At 37.8% G+C, this 12,558-nt stretch overlaps 1 protein-coding gene across 1 annotated transcript in view; it reads right to left on the bottom strand.

The window, feature by feature from the left end:
• The window catches only part of UGT8 (UDP glycosyltransferase 8), a 51,353-nt gene that overhangs the window by 25,170 nt on the left and 13,625 nt on the right, over positions 1-12,558 (bottom strand). The gene's annotated exons all lie outside the window — the stretch shown is intronic.

Genomic DNA, 12,558 nt, shown 5'->3' with positions numbered 1-12,558 from the left:
AATTCCTCCCACACAGTTTCCTTATTTTCAATCTTGAAGATGGTTAGGATGCCTCTGTCTCTGTGCGGAGTATGTAGTGGGTGTTTTATACATGTTTAATTACAGTAGAAACTGAACATGACTTTAACGAACTAATAACCAGGTTAGGAATATTAATGCATAAAGACCCAAACGAATAGAACTAGCAATATGATGATTCCCAGTGAAGCAGTGCATCAGAACGATAATGTAAGAGGTGAGCACACCACTGTCAGCTACTGACGGCCCACGCAGACAAGTATACTCAGCACTACATACTAAGCACCCAGTACCATATCTTACAGATAATCAGCACTCAATCAACTTTAACTGAACAAAAGAAAGGAGATAAAGGATTATAATAAAGCAAGGACAGACCATTTTAGGCAGGTAAAGATGGACCACAAATTATAAGTTGCATGAACTCATTCATTCCGTGCATATTTACAGAAGGCCTATAATATTATAAGTCCAGGGACACATAAGAGATGAAATAAGGTGCCTACCACAAGAGGCTCACAGTCCGATGAGGGGAAGAGGAGAAAATAATTACAATGCAATGTGATGTGCTGAAAGCGACTGCAGAATTCAAAAAAAACGGTCCAGGAAGTCTTTCAAATGGAGCAATGTTAAAAATGGGAAGCCAATCAGTTGTGAGTAAATTGCGAGAGGTAACATTAGAAAGATACAAGCAAGCAGGTAGGCCTGACTACAGGTCTCAGATTTTTGAACTTGATCATTTATGTAAGGGAACGAGAGAATTTGTCGTGAGAGAAATAACTTCACAGTGCTGTAGTACTTGAAGATTAATCCGTCATAGTTTCTAGGGTAGATTAGCATCAGGGCAAAGGGCAAGGTGCCTGCTGGGGAAGCTGGGGGAGCAGGTCAGCAGGCTCTGTAATTGTTCACACGTGAGGTCACCATAATTTGCAAAACAATGGGAGTGGAAATAAAACGAACAGAAAGGAATAGATATCATTTCTTAGGAAGAACCAACCACCAGTATTTGCTGAAGCCAGAAAGAAAGAAACATTGAAGGAGTTTAAGAAAGATATAGTTTGGGGCGCCTGGGTGGCACAGCGGTTAGGTATCTGCCTTCGGCTCAGGGCGTGATCCCGGCGTTATGGGATCGAGCCCCACATCAGGCTCCTCCGCAATGAGCCTGCTTCTTCCTCTCCCACTTCCCCTGCTTGTGTTCCCTCTCTAGCTGGCTGTCTCTATCTCTGTCAAATAAATAAATAAAATCTGAAAGAAAGAAAGAAAGAAAGAAAGAAAGAAAGAAAGATGTAGTTCATTTTTGATGTGCCATGGCTTCCAAGAGTTTTCAGTACAACATTAAAAAAGAAGGCCTCAGTTCGCCAAAGAGATTCCCTCTCTATAACTCTGTATTATGCTCGAAGGCTGAGTTTCCATCTGAGAAACTAATATAAAAATTATAAATGCATTCATGCATCCAAAGGGGATTCACGGAGTACTTACCGTGCATATGCCAAATAATGAGCTCAGCACTATCAGAAAAAAAAAAAAAAAAAAAAAAGCTTGAGTGATTTATTTTTTGGTTTGTGAAATAGTACCTGACTCTAAAATACTGCCTTGAAGAAGCTATTTAAAGGCCAAGCATTATTAACTCACTCAGGAAAATAGGGTAACATTTTTTCTAAGCCTCAGGAGTGCCTTTTCGTCAGCACCAAATGGAATACCACAAAGTACTTCTCCCTGATACCATATGGCTTAGCACTAGCTTTCCCCAAGGATTTTCCTGTCTAATTGTCCCAAATGTAACTTAAGAGGCTTACTTATTAGGTGCTTTATCCTTCACCAATACTATGTAACTATTAAATTTTAAATTTACGTTGACCGTATTTCTCTCTGAACACGAGGGGCCTAATCACCTAAGAGCTGCATTGGAGGTCACTGCCATTATCTTGCATCCAGACACTGTTTTTAGAACTTAATGTAAATAAAACAATCAGAGAGAGTGTGACCATGACCATGCATCTTAAGTGCTGGGTCCTGCCCTTCCACAGTTTTTCACCAGGGACCTTAAGCCAAAATTATACGAACTAAAACACCATTAAAATAACAAGAACCAAAAAGGTTTTTTTGTTTTTCTTTCAGAACCCCCAAGGGTGATTTCCCATTTTGGAGAAAAAGGATCCTTTAAAGGGACAGCTGTTTCTAGTTTTGTTCTGTTTGAAGTATGATACTGATCAGACATCACATACCCCAGAGGCCTACAGATAATAATTCACAAAAGAAAAGCACCATATTCTGCATTAAAAAAAATAATTCTCTAAAGGCAAGAGGAGAGTGTCTTTAAAGAGGTAATTCCACCCTATTAATTTTTCTGTGACCTATGCTTTCATGGGTCTTTAAAACACGTTTTATTGAAATAAATACATTTTTCTCATAAACCAACCTAAAGTCAAACAGCAAACTTATATCCCATCGCTTACAAACTAAAATAGCTACGAAAGAAAAAGGCGAAATAAATAAAATGAAGTTTTATTTACTGAACTGTTGAGTGCTGGTTTATCCAGCTGTCTATGCTGGGAGATTTATTATACAGCTGCTCATTCAAGTGAAAATACAGCAGTGGAATTCGGGAAGCAAAATAGTCACAGCCTCACAAGTTGGTAAAAAGAATAGCTAAAGAATCTCATACTGCAACAAACATATCAATAAAATTCTAACTACAAAAACTGTAACAAAATGTTCATCCTGCTGTAAATTAATAGCTAATGATTACTGAGCATCTAGAATAGGCTGGTCATGGCATTAAATAATGTGCTTTACTCACTCTGCTGTCCTATTTAGACGGTAAAACATCACTATACGGTAGAAAGTTTTCCCGTATATAGATGACAAAACTGCAGGCTCAAAATCCTAATATTTCAAAGATATAAATGGCTGAAACAAACAAACAAATTCCACCAAGGTTAATGCACGTTGAAAAACCTCATTATCTTTCTGCCAGTCATTTCTGCATCTGACATTACAATTCTATTAACTATGTGAGGGCCATGTTAACAACTTTAGCAAGACGACACTATTACTCAGCGTGTAGAGAGCACTAACGCCCTGACCTACTGCGTTACAAAGCATAATGAGCCCACTTCCTCCTCTTATTGATGCTAATTTATTTTTTCTTAATAGGAATTTCCATATACTTAAGAACTATGAAATATCCTCTCGTTATAAGATTTCAAATTCACTTTTTAAATTATCAGTTATGTTGCAATATCTTTCAGTAGACAGATGAATGGGAAATACAATGATACAAATTTTTGTTTTTCTGTCAAATTGCAAGTGAAGATGAGAAATTTCTCATCTAATTCATCTAATTCATCAATCTAATAAATCTCCCTAATTCAGGCAACAGAGAAATTTAGACCCTATAATTCAAGCCTAACTGCATCTGTTTTATGTTCAAAAGATCTAATAAAATCCCACGCACGTGAGGCTGGTTTAACACGCAAAAATACATTATTAGAATCTATCACATCAATAAGCTAAGATAGAAAAATCACATGATCATATCATAGATGCAGAAAAAATATCTGACAAAATCTAATGCATGTTCATGATTAAAAACTCTTAGTAAACTAGGAATAGAGAGGTAGGTATTTCCTCAGCTTAGTAACCTCTAGCTAATATCATACATAATGGTGACAAACTAGAAGCTTTCCAACTTAAATCAGGTACAAAGCAAGGATGTCCCCTCTCACTATTCTTTTTCAACAGCGTACTGCAAGCCCTAGCTAATGCAATAAGGCAAAAAAAAAAAAAAAAAAAAAGGAAATTTAAAAATATACAGATTTGGAAGGAAGAAATAAAACTGTTTATAAGGACATAATCATCTCTGCTGAAAATCCAAAATAACCAACAAAATAACTCTTAGAACTAATTAGTGATTATATCAAGGTTTTAGGATTCAAGGTGAATACACAAAAGTCAATCACTTTCCTATACCAGCAACGAACAAGTGGAATTTGAAATTAAAAACACAGTACCATTTAAATTAGTATCCCCCAAATGAAGTATAGGTGTACTTATAGGTATAAGATATAAACCTAACAAAATTCGTGCAAGACCTATATGAGGACAACTACACAACTCTGAAAGAATAAATCAAAGAAATACTAAATATAGAAAGGAAAATTCTATGTTCATGGGCAGGAAGAATCAAAATTGTCAAGATATCAGTTCTTCCCAACTTTAACCATAGATTCAATGCAAACCCAATCAAAATCCCAGCAAGTTATCTTGTGGATATCAACAAATGATTTTAAAGTTCATATGGAGCATCAAAAGACCCAGAATAGCCAACATAATATTGAAGGAGAAGAACAAAGTTGGAGGATGCTACCTGACTTCAAAACTTACTATAAAGCTACAGTAATCAAGACGGTGTGGTAATGACAAAAGAACAGACAAATAGGTCAATGGAAAAGAAAAGAGAGCCCCCAAATAGACCCACATACAGTCAATGAATTCTCAACAAAGGAGCAAAGGCAATGCAATGGAGCAAAGACAGTCTTTTGAACAAATGGACCAGATGGACATCCACATGCAAAAAAATGAATTAGACACAGAATTACACCATTCATTCACAAAAATTAACTAAAAATGGATCACAGATCTAAATGTAAAACACAAAACTACTAAACTGCTAGAGGTAACATAGGAGGAAACCTAGACCTTGGGTATGGTGATGACTTTTTAGATACAATGACAATGACAGAATCCATGAAAGAAAGAATGGATAAACTGAACCTGATTAAAATTAAAACTTTTGTTCTGTGGAAGATAATTTCAAGAAAATGAAAAGACAAACCATAGTGTAGGAGAAAATACTTGCAGAAGACACATCTGATAAAGGACTATTTTCCAATATATACAAAGAACTCTTAAAACTCAACAATAAGAAAATAAATATCCTGATTTAAAAATGGGCCAAAGATCTGACCCAACACCTCACCATCGAAGATATACAGATGACAAGCATATGAAAAAATGTTCCAGATCATATGTCATCCGGGAAACATGAATTAAAATAACAAGGAGGTAATACTATACACCTATCAGAATGGCCAAAATCTGGAACAATGACAACACCAAATGTTGACAAGGATGTGGAGCAATGGGAACTCATTCAATGCTGTTGGGAGAGCAAAATGGTAGAGGCACTCAAACAACCTCATGGTTTCTTATAAAACTAAATATATTCTTAGCATATGATCCAGCAAGCACACTCCTTAGTGTTTATCCAAGAGAATGAAAACTGATGTCCACACAAAAACCTACATATGGATGTTTACTGTGGCTTTATTCATAATTGCTAAACTTGGAAGCAACCAAGACGTCCTTCAGTAGGTAAGTGAATAAATAAACGTGGTACCTACAGACAATGAAGTATTTTTCAGCACTGGAAGGAAATGAGCTGCTGAGCTATGAAAAGACATAGAGGAACTTTAGATGCATAATACTAAGTCAAAGACATCAATCTGAAAAGACTACATACAATATGATTTCAACTATATGACATTCTGGAAAAGACAAATCTATAAGACAGTCAAAAGGATCAGTGATTGCCAGAGGCTGGGTGAGGAGGGACGAACAGGTGGAGCACAGAGAATTTTTAGGGCAGTGAAACTACTCTGCATGATACTATCATGATGAGTTGTCCATTATACACTTGTCCAAACTCAAGACCTTGCAACGTCAAGAATGAACTCTGCTGTAAATTATGGACTTTGTATAATTATAATGTATCAATGTAGGCTCATCAATTGTAGCAAACATACTACTCTGGTGGGGGATGTTGACAGGGGGAGAGGCTATACATGCGTAGGGCCAGGGCATCTAAGGGAAATCTCTGTACCTTCTACTCAATTTTGTGGTGAATATAAAAGAGTTCTTTAAAAATTAAGTCTTTTAGAACAATTTAATAATTTTTTTTCTCTGCCCTTCTCTCTCATTTTTCTATCAATTTACTTCAACGGTTAATCCCTTATTTTATGAATCAGTAAATACTGTCAATATACTTGGGTCTTATCTCATTATAACATCACTCATACAAACGTGTATGAACAAGCCTCTGTCTAGCAACCATCAAAATCTGTAGGCACCAAATATCCTTTCTTTCTTTTCTTTCTAATTAACATTATGAAAAATTTATAGACCTAATATTTTAGAAATGACTAAAATAACTTTCTCACCACTTGTATGAATTAGAACCTTGGATTATGTCACATAGGACAGTTACCAGACCAAAATTTATTATAATCCAACTCAAGTATTGCTTTGTTTGTGGAAATAAAAACAAAGTGAAATTGAGCAAAGAGGGACAGATCTCTTAGATGGTTGGAGGAATGAGAAGGAATAAATTAGTAGTGACACTGTATTTTAAGATAATATTATTATCCATGAAGATAGCAATTCCACCAATAGTAGGCCCTGTGTGGTTCTTTGTCAGCAATTATCTATCGGTTGACAAAGATTCATTACAAATTATTAATTCAAACTTCATCCTTAGCCTTTTGAAAGGCTATTAATTTTAGGTATTAAATTTGGATTTAAAACCTGTCAGGTTTTTGAACACAGCAACATCAAAAGCTTTGCAGGATTTCTCCACAGAAATTACTCTATTGATTGACAACTCTTATTGATTGACAACAATAATTAAAGTGTCACAAAAATCAAGCCTTCACTTTTAAGGTGGGACTATCCTTTTGATGAAATTTTCTAAGACAGATCTTGGAATTGAATAAAATCCAGCAATGCAGGCATTCCTGGCTGGCTCAGTCCGTGGAGCATGAGACTTTTGATCTCAGAGTTATGAGCTTGAGCCCCACCCTGGGGCTAGAGATTAGTTAAAAAAAAAAAAAATCTAGCAATATGTGACCCATTCATTTGTTTTACTTTAACATTATTTTTAGAAATATTCTATTTATTTTGGATGGCAGCTAGTATCTACTGGAGTAAAGAACTATAACTTTGCTCTTGAAAAATATTACACAAGTGGGAACCTGAGGAATGCTTTTCTTCAAAGAGAAATTCTTAGAAATTCTTCTCTTCTAATATCTCTTTACATGAAAATTATCAACCTAGGAGATCATAATAGTGAAAGGGAAAATGCACGAGAGGTCACACAAAAGTAAAGTCAACAATTTGTGTTTTATGCCTCCAATAAAGCATCCATTATCTCCATTCCAGTTCAACGTTTACCTGCGATCCACTTTTCCTCTCACCAACCGTTTCTGGGAGACAACACTAGGCAACCAAGGGAAACTAAGTCTACATGTGCCAGGGTACTTACAATTTACCTTGTGTACTTTTTACAACAAAATCATTTTTCTTATTTCATGGATAAAGAAGCTGAGATTCACAGAAATTAAGTAACTTGCCCAATAACCTAAAACTAGTAACAGTGAAATCACAATTAAAACATAGGTTTGCCTTGTGTTAAAGTCTGTGCCCACAGGTTTGCCTTGTGTTAAAGTTGAGGTACCAGGAGGCCTCCTTAGGTCAGTTCCGACAAAGACGGTTTCCAAAAGTAAAAGTCAAGGAACCATAAACAGAGAAAGGTAAAGCAAAGAAATGGGAAAGATCACAGGGCGCAGATTCGTCATTCCAAATTACCCACAGACAAGCAAGGCTGCCTCTCCCGGCACCACTTTCTGAACACAAAATCTCATTCTGACTCTCGGCCTCAACGGGGTGTCTAGGCATAACGGGAATATGAAAGTCCTTATTAAACAAAAGAGCCAGGGACATCAGAATGCCCCCAACATCAGCTTTCAGGGTGGCAAGCTCTTTTAGTACCTGGAATGGAGGGCATGGTTAATATACTGTTTGGCCATGGCATTTAGAACAACACCTAATTCTCAATAAATATTTGGTGACAGAATTGATGGATGGATGAAATGAGTGGAGGGAGTCTGATAAAGAGGGTGGCAGGGCCCCAGAGATTGCTATCCTTCATTTCCACTTGGGGTTTTCTTCCGCAACCGGAACTGGCACTAGATACCCAGCGGGCTATAAAACTTCACAGATGGCGTGTAAGACCTTGCAGTTTTAGGGACTATGAGGTTTTATTCTGCATTCGCAGCACCTAACGGAGTACCTTGCACATGGTAGGCACTCAACAGATATTGCTCAATAAGTGAATGAATGAATGAATGAACCAAAGATATCGGTATGAAGAGGACTGGGCATTTTCTTTTATAAGGATGAAGAAATGTTCTCAGCCGAGATCCCCTTCAGATTAGAAAAGGTCTGAGAGCCCTAGAAATCCTCAGTGCGTGCTGATGGAAGCTAGAAAACTCCCCTGCGGTTTAAGAGCTATCTAAGAATGACAGCTCAACCTGAACATGGATGCCCTGGTGACAGACAACCTATAAAACCGGGTGAAATTGTAAAATGAAAAAGAGAATTCATTACTCAAACAAGCAGCTTGTGGGAGGGAATAACTTCCCAATAAGTAGAGAACATTAAGCATGAACCAAAAATCAGAATAATCTAAAATGTTGGCCTTGGTGGTAGCAAAAGGAGGTTCTCGCTCCCTGTCAAAAGAGATGAGTTTTAAAATGGGAGAATGCATACTGCCTCATACATGGCGACTATCAATAAATTATGGAAATGACAACAAAAGACAGGAAAAGAGGGTCGCCTGGGTGGCACAGCAGTTAAGCGTCTGCCTTCGGCTCAGGGCGTGATCCCGGCGTTCTGGGATTGAGCCCCACATCAGGCTCCTCCGCTATGAGCCTGCTTCTTCCTCTCCCACTCCCCTGCTTGTGTTCCCTCTCTCGCTGGCTGTCTCTATCTGTCGAATAAATAAATAAAATCTTTAAAAAAAAAAAAAGACAGGAAAAGAGAGATGGAGGGGCAGGGGAGGGGAGAGAAAAACAGGTGACTGCCCCTCAAAATTTGCCTCGTCTGGGGTTTTCCTTACTATTCCTTTCAAGGAGTTCTAGTTCTGGCTGCCCCAAAGGATCTTGCTGTAACGCAGTGGTCTTGCCCAGCAAGCATTTCCATAGCACAGATCCAGAAAAACTACACTGGAACATTCTTAGTATCCTCAGGGAAAAAGCTCTTAGTGGACCCTGTTCCTTGTCCCTAGGTTCTAATGCCAAACTCTCCAGGCACCTGCCATTTCCATAGTACTTCCAAACATCATTTAATGTGATTAGAAGTTTAATATCTGTCTTTCCCACCAGATTTAAGTTCCTTGAGGACACAAGACCGCTTTGCTAAATCCTGTGTTACCAGCAGCTAATGCAGTCCCTGGATTTACCAAAGTGCTCAATGTGTATTTGTTAAATAAATGAATAAATGATCTAAATATTTCTAAGTCTTACTTTATGGTCAGATCATAATGATAAAAGCATTTTTGATGTTTTTAAGTGAATAAAGCAAGTACCACATGTCTTCTAAGTCTATATTGTTTGTATTCTATTGGAAAACTGGTTGTAAGAAATCTGGCAAAGTTTTAAAACATAATATTAATCTGACAGAAGGGATACATGAGGTTACATATTTTGGCCTGTAACTTTAAAGGTTATTTTAGCCCAAACTCTTCGTTTTGCAAATGAATAAACTGGGCCTGTCCTGATGAAGTATTTCTGAATTGCTTAAGTACAAATACAACTATCTGAAGCCTGTTGTGAACTGCATCATTCTGGGTCCTTCGGTTTACATGATAGCTAAAGCCTACTGTTAGTGAAAGTACTTATAAAGGGTGCTACGCATTTCTGTCCTTGATTACACAAAGAATATATAATACATGGACCCAATTATAATTTGTGTCATTGTAAAAGAGAGATGTCCTCAGTGTGTACAACACGGACTGGCCCCAACACTAAATGGCTATGCTATATTCTTCCTACAATTATTCTGGTAGGGTCTCCTTTTTCTGTCAAGTTATTAAATTGTCACTTTTCACTGTTTTCAGCATGCCTATCTCAAAAATGTATTTGTTCTTTTAATCTTCAATGGGCTTGGGAATAAAATAACCAAGGTGTTTCTTTTTTTTTTTTTCCAAGTTTATTTTTTTGTAATCTGTACAATCCAATGTGGGGCTGGAACCCATGGACCCAGACATCAAGAGTCACATGACTGAGCCAGCTGGGTACCCCCAGGCAACTCTTCATCTTGGTTTCTTGCCTCTCGAGATTTTTCAAAAGATGAACTTTAGTCCCTAATTTCAAAAAATAAGGAATTTGGGTCAAAATATTCCAAGGTCTACAACATTTTCAAACAGTGTGATTTTGTGTCATTTATACATTTGTCATTTAAAAGTAAGTACTAAGCTTTCCAAAGTTACTTCTCCTGAAAGCATGAATTAAAAATAAATCTAGGGGTGCCTGACTGGCTCAGCTGGTAGAAAGCGCTACTCTGGATCTTGGGGTGGTGAGTTTGAGCCCCACAATCGGTGCAAAGATTACTTTAAAAAATGTATGTTTTAAACGTGTAAGCAGTACTTGTTATTTATCAATATTCTGAAATTACTTTGCAAAGCAAAAAAATTATTTTGTAAAGTGAATTAACTTAATTTTATTTAAAAAAAAAATGGCGCAAGAGGAGAGGGGTCCTGGAGCCTGGCCTCATGTTGGGTAGCCACCAGCTTTGCCAGAACACTGGGCGACCTATACCCAAGCTGTTTCACACGTACATAAGCAGAGTGAATTGACTTGGGGCGGAGAAGACCTAAAGGTATCTACCGTGAGTCAAGTATACGAACTTTAGTTCCTGGACATCTGGGCATTTATTCTGGCTTCTCAAATGTCTTTTTGACTTGCTTTTTTAGCTCTTGGTTGTCATCCAGATAAATGAGACTGCCAGAAAAAAGCGTGTTTGTAATTGGAGTTAGCAGAAGAAATGGCACCCAAACTCAGATCACCACTAAATGTTCTCTTAAAAATGCAGCTCATCTTAGGTAAATGATTTATCTTTTGAAATTCAAAATGTACAGTGCCCACATAATGCTTCAATAATCCTCTGCTTTTATGTAATGCTCTATAATTTATAGATCCCTATAAATATTATTTAAACTGATCTTTAGTGAACATTTTTGATATAGACAAAAATCTTCTCCTTTTATAAATAAGAAACCTGCACCTGAGAAATTCTTGTGGGCAGGCCTCGTGATGACAAAGCTAGGAGGGGGCAGCCATGGGACCCACACCCCAGTCTCTTGAATCCCAGGCAGCTTGTGCTACGCGGGGACACGGGTTTGATCAGGAGTCAGCGGAGCAGAGGTTGTCTACAAGGGGTCGCTTACATACTACACTACTATACGTGCCCTTGTTGAATTTCAGATGATCACGATCTCAGTACTTCCCCGAATGCGTATTTCTCAACGAGGAAATATTTTCAACAAAATCGGTACCATTTAAACATTCAAAATGTATTCAAATATTTTCTGCACACCTTAGCTTCTCAATGTAGTAGTATTACTTGTCTGGCCTATTTAATCCCCAAACCAGAGAAGGGAAAGTCCAGTCTACAAGAGGGTTAAGCATGACTTATACGAGCACCACGTCAGGCATGGTAACATTCCTGTTACCTCTGAACTCACAGCGACTGTGCGATCAAGTGCTGGAAAAGCTAAAAATGCTGCATTTTCTCCTCCCCAGAAAAAGCCTGAATCCTCCAGAGCATAATCACTCATGTGAGTGAGCAATAAGAACTGCCATGAAGGATACCCAGAGTGTGCCCCTCATCCTCCGGACCCATTTGGCTCTGCCTTTGACTAACCAGACTAATTACGCTACTGGTATTGATTCTTCTGACTTAGGTCTTACTGTCACTAGACCTCCGATTTCAGTATAAAATATTCACTACTCCTAGAAAGGTAATACACTAAATTGCTATCAGCCATTAACGCAGCACTAAACAAATTTCTTAGACCTGATCTTTGCTTCAGCTCACTGCATCTGATATTTGGGAACAAGGTGGTTTTAATAAAAGAAAACGAGACGGGGATTTTGAAACATAAGGCAGTCTGAGCCACAGTAAGGTTGACTGAGTAAGGTGCTACCGAGGGGTTCCTGGCGCCAGGGTTCAGAGTAGGCGTAAAACAAAGCAGAGGGAGGGGGAGAGCAGTAGAAACTTCCCCTGTGTTGGGGGGCAAGGGGCAGTTGCTGAAAGGGAGCAGAAAGAGGAAAGTGAAGAACAGAAAGAGAAATCGAAACGCCGCACGTAAACTTGACAGTTTTTACTAAGGCTGGCCATATTTTAGAGAGATTGTGGATCTCGATGAAAGGATGATATTGCTAAATTATTCCTAGCAGGTTAAAACATTTTGTTAAAGACTGCCTGCTTTACATACTCGACACAAATGCTTATTAATGAAACCAGTAATGTGTAAAGATTATTTATTTATGTTTTTCAAACAAAAATGGTATTGTATCAACTCCACTGGGTACGCTTTGTCCAGTTTGATGTTCTAATTAGCAATTCTTAGCATGATTAAATGCTAAATACACAGCTGTGTGAGGCTTCAGCTGGTAGTAACCAGTAGTGCCTAATACTGAC

This window comes from Ursus maritimus, unplaced genomic scaffold (assembly GCF_017311325.1).
Source record: "Ursus maritimus isolate PB19 unplaced genomic scaffold, ASM1731132v1 scaffold_11, whole genome shotgun sequence".
In the NCBI taxonomy this organism is placed as follows: Eukaryota; Metazoa; Chordata; class Mammalia; order Carnivora; family Ursidae; genus Ursus; species Ursus maritimus.
This window is presented reverse-complemented; position numbering and strand designations above follow the sequence as displayed.